Source organism: Equus caballus, chromosome 1 (genome assembly GCF_041296265.1).
Source record: "Equus caballus isolate H_3958 breed thoroughbred chromosome 1, TB-T2T, whole genome shotgun sequence".
In the NCBI taxonomy this organism is placed as follows: Eukaryota; Metazoa; Chordata; class Mammalia; order Perissodactyla; family Equidae; genus Equus; species Equus caballus.
In genome coordinates this window covers 121,534,970-121,553,685 of record NC_091684.1, presented here as the reverse complement: position 1 = coordinate 121,553,685, position 18,716 = coordinate 121,534,970, and the positions used below count along the sequence as shown (strand labels likewise).

General features: G+C 35.7%; 1 long non-coding RNA gene across 1 annotated transcript in view; it reads right to left on the bottom strand.

Annotated features, from left to right (window-relative positions):
* The window catches only part of LOC111775558 (uncharacterized), a 31,586-nt gene extending 13,512 nt beyond the window's left edge, over positions 1-18,074 (bottom strand). The window contains exons 1-3 of the long non-coding RNA XR_002811260.2: positions 17,973-18,074; positions 5,874-6,018; positions 3,751-3,887 (exon numbers count right to left, since the gene is read on the bottom strand). This is a non-coding gene — a long non-coding RNA (uncharacterized lncRNA). The remainder of the gene's footprint in view (positions 1-3,750; positions 3,888-5,873; positions 6,019-17,972) is intronic.
* Positions 18,075-18,716: the final 642 nt, after the last annotated feature.

The following is an 18,716-nucleotide window of genomic DNA, read 5'->3' as shown; positions in this document are numbered from 1 at the left end:
TCTCCACTTGACTGACACCTCAAGTGAAGGAGAAAGTTCAGATTTGTTGTTTATTTATGTTCCACGTGGTTGCCACTCAATTTTCCTAGCTTTCAAAAAATGAATGGGTCAAGATCAATTGTCTTCCTATATGCCAATAATAAATTAGATATTGAAGTTAAAAATGTATTTTACAATGAGGTCAAAAAACATGATTTACTTAGGGATTAATCTGAGAAACACTGATGAGATTAAAGAATATTTAAGTAAATGTAGAGATACACTGATATCATGGATGGGAAATCTCAATATTTTTAAAATTTTTAATTCTCACAAATGTATTTAAATCTTTTAGCATAATCCCCAATCAACATACCATTCTGAACTTTTGTAGAAATTTACAAGTGGATTCTAAAATTAATATAGTAAAATAAAGGGATAAGAATAGTGAAGCCAATTCAGAAAATGAGGAGCAATATTGGAAGACTCATATGATTTACTTCAAGGCTTAACATAGAACAACATTAACCAAGATAATTTGGTATTGGTTGCAAGATAGATATTTAGATAACTAGAACAGCATATCATCCAGAAATAAACCTACATATCTATGGTCAGTAGATTTTTGACTAATGTGCTAAGGAATTTCAATGGAGAAAGGATAGTATTTGCAACAAATGGTGCTAGGACAATTGAGCATCCATATGCCAACAACAAAACAATGCATCCTTATTTTGTACTGTATACAAAAATCAACTAAAAATCTATCATAGATATAAATATGTCAAGGTTTTAAAGTTAACATTTTAAATGTCTATATAAAGTAGGTAATCTTTGTGACCTTGAAATAAGCATAAATTTAATGGATAGGAAATAAATATTATGAACCACAAAAGAAAAAAATGGATAAATTGTACTTAACCATGTTGAGAAAATGAGAAGAGATAACACAGACTTAGAGAAAATATTTTCAATATGTAATTGATACAAATCTTGTATCAAGAAACTACTTTAATAATAGATTTAATAACAAAACAAGTAGCCTAGACTCTTAGAAGCTGACATATATATATATATATATATAGTAATATTATCTTTTTAAAATTGAGTTTAAAAATTTGTACACATAGTATAAATTTATCGTTTAACCATTTTTAAGCATACAGTTCAGGAGTATTAAGCACATTCACAGCGTTGTGCAACCAAGCTCTAAAATACTTTTCACCTTGTGAAAATGAAAATATGTGCCCTTTAAACAACTTCTCATTTTCCCTCCCCCCAGCGTTAGCAACTACATTCTACTTTCTTTATGAATTAAACTCTATGAATTTGGCTACTCTAGGTACTTTATACAAGGGGATTCATATAGTATTTAGCTTTTTGTAAACAGTTTATTTCACTTAGCATACTATCCTGAAGGTTCATCCATTTTGCAGCATGTGTCAGAATTTGCTTGCTTTGAAGGCTGAATGATATTCCCTTGTACGTATATACTAAATTTTGTTTATATATTCATCCGTGGTTGGCACTTTGTTTGTTTCCAACTTTTAATTATTGTGAATAATGCTGCTATGAACACGGGTGTAGAAATATCTCTTCAAGACCCTGCTCTCACTTCTTACAGGTAAACCCTCCAAGGTGGAATTGCTGGACCATATGATAATTTTATTTTTAGTTTTTGGGTTTATTTTTTTGAGTAACCATTCTACTCTTTTCCACAGTACCTGCATTATTTTACATTCCTACCAACAGTGCAGAAGGATAGAAGGATTCTAATTTCTCCACATCCTACCTAACACTTGTTATTTTATGAGGTGGCCAGTAGCCATCCTAACAGTCTGGTAGCTGCCATCCTGGTAGCCATCCTAATAAGTGTGAAGTGGTATCTCATCGTGGTTTTGATTTGCATTTCCCTAAAGATTAGAGATGTTGAGCATCTTTTTGTGTACTTCTTGGCCATTTGCATATCTTATTTGGAGAAATGTCTATACAAGTCCTTTGCAAATTTCTTAATCAGGTTGTTTGTTTTGTTGTTGTTTAGTTATAGAAATCTTTATATTCTGGATTAACTCTTTATCAGATATATGATTTGCAAATATTTGCTTCCATTCCATAGGTTGCCATTTCAGTCTATTGATCGTGTTCTTTGATGCACAGAAGTTTCAAATTTTGATTTAGTCCAATTTATCTATTTTCATTTTTGTTGCCTGTGCTTTTGGTGTCATATTCCAAGAGAGGATTGCTAAGTCCAATGTCATTAAGCTTTTCCACCATATTTTCTTCAAGGAGTTTTATAGTTTTAGACCTTATATTTGGGTCTTTGATCCATTTTGAGTTGAGTTGTTTTTGTGGATGGTATAAGGCAAGGGTCTAAATTTATATTTTTGCATGTTGATATCCAGTTTTTCCAACACCATTTGTTGAAAAGACTGTCTTTCCTTCATTGAATAGTCTTTGCACCCTTGTCAAAAATCATTGGACCATGCATGCAAGCATTTACTTCTGAGCCTTCTATTCTATCCCATTGTTCCATATGTCCATCTTCATGCTAGCATCACATTATTTTAATTAGAGTAGCTCTGTAGTAAGTTTTGAAATCAGAAAATATGAGACCTTTAACTTTGTCCTTTTTCAAGGTTGTTTTGACTACTTAGGCTCTGTTGAGATTCTATATGAAGTTTAGGACAAAATATTGTTTTTGATAATGAGAAAGACTGTCTGCTTGACCAAACTCTAGCTACTTTCCTCTGAGCCTTCTTCTCAACTAGGCTTCAACCTTGGCCTATAAAAACTGCAGACTCTCAATACAAATTATTTTGTGCATCCCTCTCTCCTTACATTAAAAGACTTAAACAAATACTATCATAGTTTCTAACAGCTCAAGGTCTAGAATGACTCCAGGCTGCCAGAAGAATTTACTGTTTGTTCTAGCCAGCCCCTGATGAGAGGCCCCTGATCTCCTTTTCTTAATGCATTTACAAAAAAGGGCTTACCATTTTGAATCTTTACTCTGTCCCTTTGAAATGTATATTTTTCTCTTTCAACTCAAGGATGTCTTTCTTAGGGACCTGAAATCCATTCCTTTGAAATGAAATTAGGAAAGACAGGGCCTCTGTCTCCCAGTCTCTTTGGGAGGATAGAAACTTAACTTTAATAACTGTCAGCTAGCAGACACAACTGGCCTAATCACACTTACAATGACCAACCATTTGTCATTTTTCACTTGACTGACTCTACTGAGCCCCTACTCACCTCCCTCCCCTTCTTCTCATTCTCTTTTTAAAAAGTCCAGTCACCTCTGTATGAAGAGATGTTGAATTCAGTTCCCACTGGACACTGTCCTATTGCCATAGTAAGTTGTTGATTAAACTCTGCCCTGAACACTTTAAGTGGTGCCCAGCTTTGTTCATCTTTGACAATACCACTACTTTGTATGCCGGTTTCGTGTGTGTGTGTGTGTGTGTGTGGGAGGGGGTAATTGGATCTCACCTTTTACTATTAAAATCTTGACATTTCAGTAAACACCATGTGACAAGCTCTTTGATTTTAGAGACTGACACTTGCTATTATGGAGCATAGCTTGAAGCTATCTCCCATATAGACGGTATTATGAGAGTTGTATTGTCACCAGGCCAAAGGTGAGATACTAAGCCAGTTTTTAAGTGTGGTGTTCAAATAATGTGCTGCTGAAGGACAGGCAAATAAAACTAAGAGACTTACCTTCAGGGAAGCAGAAAAAACATTTGAATTTCCAGAGTTTTTGCTACTTACGTGCTGTTGGCAGTGCATTTTCATATTGAGGAGTAGTATTTATGGGGTCTGGCTGCCTGGGCTGATTTCCCAACTCTGCTGCTCTCTGTGTGGCTTTGGGCAGATTTCTTAAGCTGGCTGTGCCTCAGATTTCTGACCTGCAAAATAGTAATGAGTCTTGATATGATATTTTGAAATTTATAATCTATTTGGGCATTAACACTATAGCTAATATGTGCTGGTATCTTTATTGTGGAGCGTGATTCTAGGAACTCTCTGTGAATGTTCTCACTGCAGGGCTGTTGAGTGTGGGAAACAGGTCTCAGTGCAGGTTCTGTCTCCTGGAGGTCTCCCGTGGAGGTAACTCCGCAAACTACACCTTGGCAGTCAGTTTTCTAAATGTGCAATCACCAACCAAATTGCCCATGCCCATTGTCCAGATGACTATTCAAAATTCCCTTCTCACTCTACATTCAGAATTAAGTGGTAAGTTTTAGCCAATTTGGAGAGGGATAAAGAAGTTACATCATTGATTCTGCGTGGCTTTTTCTTTCTGCACTTCTGCTCACTGCCTTTAGAAATATCTCCCCCTTAAAAAATAACTTAGTGAGCATTAGAATGTACTAGCTACTGTTATTAACATATTTTTCCCACAAATCTCTAGGGGATGGTGATTATTGTTATTGCGATGGAACATATACTGAAATGAGGTATTTAATAACTGACTGGCAGTCTTTGATGTAATAAATGATAGAAACAAGAAAATCTCACAGTCAATTCCTCAGGTTTCTGTTACCAGCTTTTTCCCACTGGCCACATTTTAAGTTTACATAAAGGTGAAAACAGCACTTGGGATGTGGTACTGCCTTCTGCCAGTAGTAGTCCAGAACACACCCAGAGGCATAATAGGAGAGTATGACACACTGCATATTGGTTCATTCAAGATCTATCTTAGTGCACTTCACTAAACTCTCCTCCAAGACCAGGGATAAGAAGAAAAGAGGGAAAAATGTCAACTCCCATGCAGGCAGGGTTGCTATGTTTATCACTCTACTGAGACATGAGACACAGAACTATGGGAGCAGTGCAGAATAACAAGGCAAATACACAAGGAAAAGTCATTTGAATTTGGCCCTCAACCCTTTCATTTTCCTGGCTGCAAAAATATAGAAGTCTTTACATGTCATAGCCATCTTACCAACAAGCCCAAGCATGAAGGGCTATCCATTAGTGATGAAGGAAAAGATGTGTCTAAATAGGTTGAATCCTCACAGGGACCTTGATCTGCCTTTCCTATGATTTCGTATTGTGTATGTATGATAAACTTACAACATTATGAAATAATTCAAGTAGAGTATTCTATTTATAACAGCAAAACAAAATTATCATCAAAAGAGAAATCAGTAAGGCTTATCACCTCTATGAGTTTCCCTCCAAAATTTCTAGTAGGCTTTAAATTTGTAAACCATCTTGCCTCTGCCCTCTGCTACATAAACGCCACATTCAGTGTAGTTTGCATGGAGCATAGGATTGCTCTTCAGTAAAATTAAGGTTAATGGTAAAAGGCTCTACTAGCGTGAAGATGATGAGTAATTTATTGAACAAGATTTTGCCTATTGACCCCCAGAGCCCCTGACTGCAGCTATACACTTTGGAGTTAAAATATACATAATGCATCAATGCTTTTGCTCTTTTGGTTGTTCATATCTCATAAACCTAGGATAAATGGTCCCTGAAGAATAGTTTTTATATCATTAGATCAAGAATTTCATTACTTGCAAAGCAGGCCTACGCTACTGAGTCTCAGAGATGCACCCTGTGAGGATGCTTCCTTCATTAAAGACTGTGTACCAGGCCTGGCCCCATGGCTGAGTGGTTGAAGTTCTGTGTGCCCTATTTCAGCAGCCTGGGTTCATGGGTTCTGATCCCAGGCACAGACCTATTCCACTCACTAGCCATGCTGTGGAAGTGCCCCAGCTACAAAATAGAGGAAGACTGGCACAGATGTTAGCTGACGGCTGGTCTTCCTCAGCAAGAACAAAAATGTGTTTCTTTCAATACAATCCTGCTGACATTCATGCCCTCCACATTGCAGGCCCTAAATAAATCTTAGTCTGATTATTGGTGCCCTGAATTGTTTCTACCTTCTTCTTGTTCTTGAGTCTCTTGGTAGTTTTGGGTGATGAAATTCCTGTTTAACTGAGGTTGAGGAATCCAATCTTCACTCTCAAGGACACTCAGCAGCCTATTCACAAACAAACTGTGCCAGAGAGACGTCAAAGGCTCAGCCTGAAACAATGGACATCAATGAATCAGCTAAATAACAGAAAGGTGGACAAATAATTGACTATGTCAACAAAAGTTTTCATCTAAAAAAGTCACAAGCATGAAAGTCTATTTAAATTATGGTAATTGATAAAAGGAAATAAATGAAAGATTACAATTCCATTTCTATAAGACCGTATTACAAAAGTATGTGCTGCCTGGATAGATATTCTGAGTGAAATTTTTTATTTCACTGAAAGCAATTTTAGTATTCACTCATCAAAGAGTAAGAATATCATACATATCTATATTATTGCCCATCTGTACAAGGAAACATTATGCAAACATTTAAAAAATGAGGTGGAAATAATCAGAGGCTCCAACTAGTATATACAGCTTTCGGGTCAGGAGAGAAGCAAACAATATAACAAAATTCATACTTTCATGGCAAAGAAGTGGCTGGTCTCTGCATTCAGAGTGGAATTCTTAGTGTTCTGTCTATACAAATGAATGCCTTTCTGAACCTTTCACAATTGGAATTAAGCCATATAATAAAATATTCACAGCACTTTTTAAGCATGAGAGTCTGAGCAAATTTTACTTTGTGGCTTCTAGAAAAGTCTCTGTCCTTCTTCTTTTTCCACCTAAATTACTTCTGAGAAAGTCTCTGGAAAACACTGACACAGGGGAAGTGCAATGTGTCTTTCCTAAAAGAAAAAAACATTCAGTTTAGTAAAGACTGACTCTCTGACGCTTGAAAATGTTAAAATAATTGAAGAGGTTCTTTGAAAAATGATGCTGAATGCATGTTTAAAAAGAAGAATGAAAGATGTACACAATACAAAAATATGAATTTGATTGTAGATGGTGTTTATGTGATTTAAAAAAATAAAAATGTATACACCCACGTTAAAGACATTTAAATGCTAAAGCAAAAAGCAAGAACCAATATTACAAGGTAAGGCCTGAAGCAGTAACATACAGCAAGCACTGTGATTCCCGAACAAACTTGATCTTTACATAAATTCTTCAAAGGACCCCTGAGGAAAGACAGTGAGCAGCTGGCCTGGCCTCTGCAGCAGACCCGTCAGGGACGCCTTCAGCTCATCTGGGCCTGGGGAGGCCCCGCCTTTGGTGAGCATGGCTGGGAGGAGGACTGAGCACTCTAGTTGGTCTGCGCTTGCGCAGGAGGCGCTCTGGACCGCCAATCCTCAGGCTCTACCCACCTCTGGCTGTTGCTGGCACAGAGGGAGAAGTCCTGGACCCTTTAGACAGCAGGGAGAGAAAAAGAAGAGGCGAGCCATAGCGTAAAATTCACTGACAATGTACTAAAAAATTAAAGCAAGGAATGGTGTTGGGAAAATTACATAAGAGTTACAAAGACATTGGAGACATAAAGGTCAACAGCAACACAGAATATTTTATCACATCGTGGCTGAGAAAATAAAACAGCTGTAGAGGTCTTGGGGGACAGTTGGAGAAATTTTAATATGGGACAGGAATCATGACCTTAGGGAACGATTCCCCTAATTTTTGTTAGGAGTGGTCTAGGTATTGTGGTTATAGAAGAGTATCTTTATTTTGTGAAAATGCAGGCAGAGATGCCATGATGTCTTATTGACCTTAAAATTGTCTACTTTACACATATGTACGTACATGAGTTTAGTATAGCAATATGTTAATGATCTTGAATCTAGATAGATGGATATAGGTCTCCAATTTACTGCTCCTTTTGCTTTTCAAAACAATTGCATTTTCATTATAAATTTTAAAATTTTAGATTTAAGAAAAAAGCTATATACTAAAGTGCTAAAGTTAGCATAACACCATAAGTTGGAATAACTATTCAATTCTCTTAAATATTTTCCAACTTTCTTTAAAAGAATCAAATCATTTTGAAACACATATGTTTCAACAGCTCTCTTTTGAGACCACTCTTGGCCTCCCACCTGTGGACAGCAATGGGACCTGGCCACTCTTAATGTTATGATCAATGAATCCCATGTACACGTGAAAAAGACTGAGGGACAGGAGCCTGCACTGGGCTGGGCTAGAAGTGTGAGAAATGGAGATGTGGAGGTGAACAGAAGCACTCAAGGTCCCTGCTGGTTTGCAAGTTTGGGAGCCCTCTCTGCCCCCTCTACCCTTGCTCCTTCCCAGGCCCAGAACCCTTCCTAGGAAAGTCCAGGGACCTGCATGGTAGACAGGGACCATCCTTACTTGTTCTGATTGTCTTCCTGAGAGGCAGACCTCTTGTTCCATGGGAGAACATTTCAAGGAACAAGACACATCCAAAATTCCACAACACAACAGGCATTCCTCTGTGGGCTGCCCCTCCATCACTTCCTGGTATTCTCTTTGTCACCTGTCTGCTCTCTCCTTGCTCTGCCCTTCATGCTCCTGACACCCTAACAAGTTACTGTTCCCGAGTGCCTACAAATGTATTGGCCACTTCACATGTCCTCCCCTATGCCAAGGATGCACCTTTTCTTCTCTCCCCTCCCCAGTTTGCCTCATTTACTTCTCATAGTTCAGCACATCCTTAGATATGCTCCCCCAAGAAGTCTTCTTTGTGTATCCCATTCCTGGTCTGATTTCTGTCCTCTGAGTTCCTAAGTGCAGCTCCCCACCCCTGGTTTAGTTTTCGAAGTTTTCTGAATCCTCATTAGAACAAAATCTCAGAGAATGTGGAAACTTCATCTGTGTTAATTCCCGTGAGCCCCCTCACATGTTGGGGACACAGAGTGACAGTAGATTCTTCTTTTATTGAAGTTCAAAAACAAGTCTAGTTCAATCTCTCACATCAGTCACCTCTAGTCTTGGTTACTGTCCTTATAATTCCCCAATTTCTGCATATATTAATGGGATTTGAATTTGAAGATATTGCCTTAAGTAGTCATCATGACAGGATGAGAGCCTTTCCTCTCCGCTGAGCCTGACCTTCACAAAACACCTCTATATTAATAAATCAGTGTGATACACATCACTCTTTCTCACCTTCTTTATATTGAATTGCACAAATGAATGAATGAATATTTCAAACTCCTCATCTATATTCTTGACTATTTCTCAATAAACCACAACTTTTAGGTAATCAGAAGAGAATTTGAACTTGAAGATTAAAATGGTTTTTTTTGTTCCCTTCTGTTGTTCCCTTCTGTTCTCAAGACAGGATATGAACCCTGACTTCTGCCTCAGTCTGTTTTATAGCCTCCCCATTCTCAAACCACTATTTTAAGACCTCCCAATGTACCATACTGCTTCCCACCTCATGCGCACCTCTTCTTTCCTCCTGGGCACTTTTGCCCTCTTAGACCAAGTAAAATCTTTATCACTGAGAATCAGCTGTATTATCATGGCTCTTTGGATAAGTATTTCCAAGTCCTTATTAGTTATTATATTTTACCAATTTTAGTAAGTGCTTATTTTCTTTTCAAATTTTATTATTGTTGCTGTTAGTCTGGTGGCATCCATGACGTGGTTGTCATTGTATGTATATAGATGAACTTGGCTTGAAATCTTCTGTTGTCCCCTCTGTCAAGGTCCTCTGCATGAAATTTTGTAGAATGGATGCCAACAGGAAAGGTGGAAATCACTCATACAAATGTTGCAGCCCCGTTTATTAATATATGTTTCATGGTCATCATTCCTCATGCCATGGAAGGAGATGATAAGATATCCATGATTCTGAATGTCCTCCAACGAGACTCCTACAGACCATACTTAGACCGTTTCTGACTTCCCACTTTGTTTGTGAGTTTCACTCACATTTACCCTTATTCACCTTAATATTGCCAACTAGCAGCATACAGCCAAGGGTACAGTAATCATTGAATAACTTCAGGAGGAATAGATCAAGATGTTGTGGAAAAACTAGTAGGGATTAGTTATGCCTTACCACATGGAAAATCAAAAAATGGACAAACTATATGAAACAATGGTTTTCAAGATACTGTATATCAGACAGCAAAGAATAGATAGTATTCCCTGAGAGATGTGAAATAATTATATTACACCTACTACTTCCCGAACTTAATTCTTCAAGACAGTTTTCAAGTTGTGGTATGGCAAGGATCTCAGTAGACTTTCTGAGTTGAGAAGATGGCACTGAAATTCTTGAAAAATAAGGTGGTCCAATATCCCTGACCAGGGTTATTGGGAAGAGAGAACTAATCATACAGAAAGTCCTAGAGAATGGCAAAGGATCTGGCACTGCATCTGAGTTAAGGAACTTATCCAAGCTCACGGAAAGAGCAACCTGGAAGGATCAGAGATGTCTTGTACCTACACAAGTGATGGAATAACACCTGTTCCTTTCAAGCAAACTGGTAAATGTCAAGATTTACAGGGTATTGGAGAGAGAACACAGAAGTGTCTCTCCTCAGTAGCAGAGAATAATTGGTCTTAAGTTAAATACAGCTCTGGATCCAACTTTTACATGCAAGATGTGAAATTATGAAACTGTTTCCAAGTAATGTCCCAGTACCAAGCTTAAGAATATTTATTAGACAGGGCTGGCCTGGTGTCATAGTAGTTAAGTTTCCATGCTCTGCTTCAGCATCCTGGGGTTTGCAAGTTTGGATCCCAGGTGCAAACCTACACACTGCTCATCAAGCCATTCTGTGGAGCGTCCCACATACAAAACAGAGGAAGACTGGCAACTCAGGGCCGATCTTCCACTCCGTATGTATGTGTGTGTGTGTGTGGATGTGTGTGTGTGTGTGTTTGTATACCAAAAATGTGAAGCACCCAATAAGGTAAAATTCACAATATCCGGCATTCGATAAAAACTTCTCAGGCAGGCAAAGAAACATAAATATATGACCTATAATAAGGAGATAAATTAATCAGTTGAAACTGATTCAGAAGCCACACAAATGTTAAACTTAACAATAAATCATTGAAAAAATACTATACCGATACAATGAAACAGTTTTTATAACTCCATTCTACAATATAAAAGTTGAGTAGAGATGTCATAGATTAAAAAAAAAAAAAGCCAAAATCAAATTTCTGGAGAGGAAAGCTTCAATATGAGTTATGCTTAAAAAATACATTGACTAGGATTAGCAGCATATTAGACTCTGCAGCAAAAAAGATTTGTAAACTTGAAGACATGACAATAGGAACCATTCAAAATAAAAGACAGAGAGAAAGAATCAACAGAAATGAAAATGGCATCAATGAACTGTGGGGAAATTTCAAGCAGCCTAATATATGAGTATAGCGTATAAATTGACACAAACATATCAGCCCACAGATTCAGTGGGTTGGTGAACCCCAAGGACAAGAAACATGAAAATATCTTTATATAAAGGAACATCAAAATCAAGTTGCTCCAATCGGGGATAAAGAATCTAGTTAGGGAACAAAAGACATGTTGGTACAGATAAATAGAGATAAGGATGGCAGCAGATTTCCCATTGGAAACAACACAATAAAGATGAGATGTTAGTTATATGGTTAAAATACTAAAAGAAAAAATGTCAATCTAATATACCTTATAAAGCAAATAAGAAAACTTTTTTTCATTTATATATGAGCTGAAAGAACTAATCAATAATAGATCCTCATTCCACAAACTGTTAAATTTCATGTGGAAGGAACACAATACTAGATGAGAATTTGGATCCACAGAAAGGAATGAAGAGCATAGGGATTTGTAACTGCATGAGTAAATACATAAGATATATTTCTAGTATTTTAATATCATTAACATGTAATTTACTGTTTAGGCACAGATAATTATAAGGTGGCCTGAGGTTACTCATGTAAAAGTAAAATGTATTACAATTTCACAAAAGTTTTGAAAGAGAGACATGGTATTGTAGCGTTTTAAGGTTTCTACACATTGCATGAGGTGGTGTGATATCATTTGAAGGTAAAATTTTGATAAGTCTAACATGCACACACTACACTCTAAATCAACCACAATACTAATAAAAAAGAGTTAAAGACAATAAACCAACAAAGGAGACACAGGGAATTATTAGACATACTATATTATTCCAAATAAAGCAAATAAAGAAGAAAAAGGGATCAAAAATATATGTAACAAATAGAAAAATGATAGACTTAAGTCCAACCATATTAATGGCAATTTTAAATGTAAATGGTCTAAATATACAAACTCAAAGACAGATTGTCAGATTGGACATAAAAGCAAGAGCCAACTATACGTTGCCTTCAGAAAAGCATTTTAAATATAAAGGTATAAAGAGTGCAAAAGTAAAAAGATAGACAAATATATACCATTCTAAGAAAAATCAAAGGAAAGTTTCAACAGCAGTATTAGCAGGGATAAGAAGGGTATTCCACCATAATATACGTCAATCTATCGAGAGGACTTAACAATACTAATCCGTTATGCACCAAATAACAGATCTTCAAAATGTATGCCAACTACATAAAAGTGACAGAAACTCAAGGAGACACAGACAAATCCAAAATTACAGTTGAACATTCCAATACCCTTCAGTATTTAGTAGAATAAGTAGAGAAAAATACCATTAAGCACATAGAATATTCGAGCAACACTATCAACTAAATTGATCTAATTGACTTTTATAGATTTGTATGCTCCACCCAACAGCAGAATTCACATTCCTTTCAAGTGCACATGAAACATTTGCCACCATAGACCATATCCTTGGACAAAAAAAGTCTAAATACATTTAGAAAGATTCAAAGTATACAAACTATACCATCCATTATGGGTCAAATCTATCAGAAAAGTAGGAATAGCCTGAAGCCCCGCCAAATAAAATTCCCTCAACCTGATAAAGAACATTTAGAAAACTTACACTTGATATCATACTTAATGGTAAAAGATTGATGCTTTCTCTTTAGGGTTGAAACAAGTCAAAGATGTCCACTCTCTCCAATTCTTAAAAGTAGTACTACATGCTTTAGCTAACGCTATCAGGCAGCAAGAAATGAAATAAAAGATCATGCAGGCAAGTAAAGGAAAAATAGAAATACTTTGCATATTAAATCATATCTATGTAAACAATCTCCAGCAATCTACCAAAGTATTTGTAGAATTAATAAGTGAATTTAGCAAGATTACAAGTGAAAGGTCAACACAGTCTGTGTGCGTGTGTGCTTGTACACACTCACAGTGAACAAAACAACTGGAAATTCAAAGAAAAAACACCATACCATAAACAATAACAGAAAAAACAAAACTTAAGTATAACTCTGGTAAAATATATTCTGGATGTTTATGTAGAAAATTGTAGAACACAAATAAAAAATCAAAGAATGCCAAAATAATTGCAAAGATATACCTTGTTCATATAACAGGAGACTCAACATAGCAAAGATGCCAATTCTTCCTAAATTGTAATGTAAAGAAATTCCTATGAAAATTCCAGCAAACATTTTTGTAGACGTTAACAAGCATATCCTAAAACTTATATAGAAAGGCAAAGTAAGTAAAATAGCTGAAACAATTTTGAAAAAGAACAATAAAATTGGAGGAATCACACCACCTGATTTTAAGACTTAGTGCATAGCTACAGTAATCAAGACACTGTGGAGGGATAGAGACATATATCAATGGAACAGAATACTTTATAAACAGACCCACACAGAAATAGCCAAAACATTTTTTCACAAATGTACAAAAGAAATTCTGTGGAGAAATAATTTTTAAAATAGATGGTGTTAATTGTATATCAAACACACACATTAAATGAACCTCAAATCACACCTTATGCAATAACAAGCTCAAGTGGACCATTTATCTAAATTTAAGCTGTAAAACTTTTGCAAGCAAATTTGTTGACCTTTGGTTAGGATAAGAGATCTTAGATGTGACACTAAAAGCACAGCCCATAACAGAAAAAAAAATCAATAAATTGGACTTATTCAAATTAATAACTTTTGCTCTGCGAAAGATATTGTTAAGGGACTGGAAAGTCAAGGAGCAGAATTGTTGAAAATATTTGCAAACTATATTTTTGACAAAAGATTCATATCCAGAAAATATAAAGAACTCTCTAAACCAAACAGTAAGAAAATAGAAAATCTAGTTTAAAAATGGGAAAGTCTTGAGCAGGTGCTTCACTAAAGAGAAGATATGGATGACACATAAGCACATGAAATATATTCAACAAATTTAGTTACTAGGAAAATTCAAATTAAAGCCATCATACTTTAGAGACCCTACTATACCTACTAAAATTGCTAAAATATACCTTAAAAAGTGACAACGCCAAGTTTATGGGGACTATATAATGGTACAGCTGTTATGGCAAACAGTCTTGCAGTTTCTTCTAAGATTAAAAATACATTTACCATATGACCCAGCAATGTCACTAATGAGAATGTGTACATAGAGAAATGGAAACTTATGTTCACACGCAAAAAAATGTACCTGAACGTTCATAGCAGCTTTCCTTGTAATTTCTAGAAACAGAAACTAATCCAAATGACTTTCAGTAGGTGAAAGGAAGAACCAACAATAGTATATCCATACAATGGAATACTACACAGCAATATAAAATAACACACTATTGATACACATAATTTGGATGGATTTCACAGCACTATACTGAGTGAAATAAAGTCAATCTCAAAAGGTTACCTTCCATAGGATTTAATTTATATGACATTCCTAAAATTATAAAATTGCAAGAACAGATCAGTGGAGGAAAGGGGCTAGGGTTGGGAGAGGGAGTTTCTATCACAGAATAGCATGTGAGAGTATTTTGGGGGTGATGAAAAAGTTCTCTGTGCTGAATGTGGTGTATGTTACACAAATCTACATATGCGGTACAATTTCATAGAATTATATACAAAAAAAAAGAGTGGACATAAAAAGGGGTTAAATCCGAAGAAGCTGTGTAGTTTAGTCAATAGCATTGTATCAAGGTCAGTTTTTTGGTTTTGATTATTGTACTACAGTTATATAAGATGTTATCGTTGGAGGACCTGGAGGAAGCGTGAATGGAACTCTATTTTCATGATCTCTCAATCATGTTATGTTTAAACACCGCTAACAATTTTGTTTTGCTAAGCAAGTTCCCAGCAAGGACCAATATGTTCTTTGTGTGCTCTTTAATCCCTTAGTGCCTTCTCTCAAATGAACTAAACATATACTTTGAACAGGACAAAGTTTTTCACTTCAAGATCTCAGTTGGCAACTTGTCCTTTGATACCAAATTCTGCATCTTTGGTTTGGCCAAACTTAGGCTGCTTCTTTTACTCTTCAGACCTTTGAATCTCAGTGAACATGATATTGGGAGTTAACTCATTTCATAGACTGACACTTCCCATTCATGAACACATTTAAGGATTTTCCGAGACAGGGGCTATCTAGATGTATCTGTTCATTCACAGCCAGGACCAAAGTTAGAGATAAAGCCAATATTTCAGTATAGTACCCCCAGGGAAATGATGCAATAAGAAATAGAGAATAGTGAGTCACAGAAAGAATTTATGCCAAATGCTTCATGAGGTCATTGTTTAGTGCTTAAAACTGAGTTTGAATGTACTATATTGTTTGGGCTAATATCATAGCTCTGTCACAAAAAGTGTGACCTTATGAAATATGCTCTCAGGGCTGCTCTTCCACTTCAGCAGCCCGAGCTTGTGGGTTTGAATCCCAGGCATGGACCTACTCCACTCGTTGGTCATGCTGTGGAGGCATCTCACGTACCAAAGAGAGGAGGATTGGCATGAATGTTAGCTCAGGGCTAATCTTCCGTAAGTGATAAAAAAGGGAAGACTGGCAATGGATGTTAGCTCAGGGCAGGTCTTCCTCACCACAAAAGAAAGAAATGTGCTCACTTAATTATACTTGATATCGCCTCTCTAAAATTGGTTTTCTTGAATGCCTGTATATTTTCTGTTTTTATCATTAAGGTAAGAGATATAAATGCATGTAACTATTAAGATAATGGCTAAATAATCCTTAAATTAGTTCTATGCTTCAAACGTGGTTCAAAGTCTTTTTCATGAATCATGTCATGCCACATCTAGTGATTGTTACAGCTATGATTCAACATAAGGTGATTTTCTCCACAAGAAAATGCTAAGCCCCTGTGCTGAACCCCCAACTCAACTGGTAAGCGTATAAGTGGAGCAAGTACGTCTCACGACTGGATAAGTGATCCACACACATGTCATCTGTCAGGAGATGTAACAGTAATCCTCATTGCCTTCCTCATCTCTTTCTCCCGAAATGGATGGGTATAAAGGCCTACATTGAGGATGATGGAAAAGAAAAACAGAATGAGGTTGGGACTATGAGGGCACTCTTGAGCTTCCCTAATAGTCAAAGTTTGTCTTCCATGACTTGAATTTTTTGATGCAATAAAACTAAATCATTATCAGGTCAATAAGAAATTAAAGTAGGGCTTTTATTTAATACCAAAATTCTTAAAACATGGTCAGTTAGCTTGCATTACACCTGGTCAGAACTTACACCAAATCCCCCACAACAGCCTCCCGGAATACCTAATCTAGTGGTTGTCCCTGAACAGCACCTTTGTGCTTTGCTTTCTCTCTGCTGTCTTTTCTGGGCTATTGTTCTCTGTAATCAGTCCACTAATCATGTCACTCCCAAACAAACTCTATCAAAGCAATGTGAAAGGTTCAGCTGAAGGCAATAGACAGCACTGAAATAGCTGCTAAAGCAAAATGAAAGAATTATGTACTCTAATTTGTAAATGTGATTATATATCCTTTTTCAAAACGAAAAATGCTTCTCATATTATGTCATATATCACATAACTCTACAAGATGATGTATATTATATTAGGAAATAATACAACTTGGAGAACGATGTGCTTTTACGTAGTAAAATTGCAGAGGTATGGACAGGCTTTGATTTGAAAATTAAAATTGTACAAATATATATATATATATACACACACAGATATATATACATATATATATATATATACATATATATATATATATATATATATATATATATATATATATACATGTAATGGGCCTCTAGTGCAGATAAATGTATAGGGTATTTGTACTCCAATACTGTTTTTTTTTGGTAAAGCAAACAAAACAAATATTGGGAAACAAATTTAATACTATATATACCCACCACAGAATGATGAATAATTGGGTAAACAAATTATGGCACATCTTTATAACACATTACTATACAAACATTTGAAGTAAATTAGGAGTTACCGAATGTTTAACATATTTACAGTTCAGGACAATGAGAATATATTTATGCCTACACACTAGTGAAGAGAATGGTGATGTAGAGAAAATGTAGGTGACAGTGTTTTGATCACATCACTTAATACCTATGTAAACTTTTGCCAGTTACACTACCTACCTTATCCTTAGTGTCCTCACTTTTACAGTGGGATATGGCTATATTTTCCACGTATTTTTTCTGAGTAATAATGTTCTAACAAAATAAAAGGACAGTAATAATAATAATGTGTGGCAATAATATGACACAGTATATCTAGCTGAAAATAAAACAATCGGCATTGTATACATAAGTCTATGTGTGAAAACATACAGAGGAATACAAATATATTTATTTTGCTAGCATAGGTCTGAAAAAGGAGACATCAAAGTATGGATGTTGGCAGTAACAAATTGTCAGAGTCAGACGGTAGATGATGGTCCCTCATTAAATTAATTTTTTCTAGGAATAATTTGAATTTTTATCAAAAACTTCTTCCTTCAAAAATTAGAAAGTTAACATAGCAAAAATAATTATGCATATTGTTATGGATATTTTATAAAGGAAAATTACATGGCTATAACAAGTGTTGAACATCAATGCTAAATGTCACATCAGAAATTTCATGTTATTAAATTTTCCCTGCTCTGCTTCTCCCTTATCTTTGTTAACACTCTTCTATAGTAATTTTTGAAATACATTTTGAAATATATTTTTAAATAAATTTTGAAATTGTGAAATACAGACAGGTAAATTCTAAAGACCTTACAACACATGGGAAGGAAAACACGCCCAGACTTACTCTGTGAGACGTACTAGCGAAGAGGTTTCCACAACAGACACAGAAGCTTGAGCTAGGATATAGCACAGGAGGTATAAGAGTGAGGTAAATCTGAAAAAGATTCTGAAGACCAATAGGTCTAAGGTGAGATTAAGGGGTAGTGGCTAAAAGGAGGAGGGTTTGCATATAGGAGAGGTTCAAAATGAAAGCCCAACAGCAGTTTTGAAATTAATCAAACGACTTTAAGTTGCTTTAAATTAAATTAATTGGAATTTAAAAGATTGGTGGTAAAAACCACTAAAACTTGAAAATGGAAGCAAAGTTTTATACTGGCAATAATCACAAGATTTTAAAGATAATGTGTCAAATTCTGGAAGAAATTTTGTTCCTGGAGATTTTGGAGTGGAAGAAAAAGCCTGTGAAACACTAAAATAAACAATCAGTATCCAAATCTAAAGTTATCTTAAGTAATGTTGTTTTCTCATTAAACAAAACAAAAAACTCAACATCCATCTAAAAACATTTGAAAAAATTCTGACCAATGGAATTAAGCTAAAGTAAAGATAAAAAGCACTAAATAAGAAGGAACACTATAGACAACTTTACTTATGGACTTCCTTATAAATATAAAAAATGACAGCTATTAAAACTAGACTTTCACATTTTCTTGAAATAGCTAATTCCTATATATGCTGAAAGTTAACTATTGAAATCTGCTGGTGCAGGGGCCAGCTGGTGGCATAGTGGTTAAGTTCAGGCCTTGCT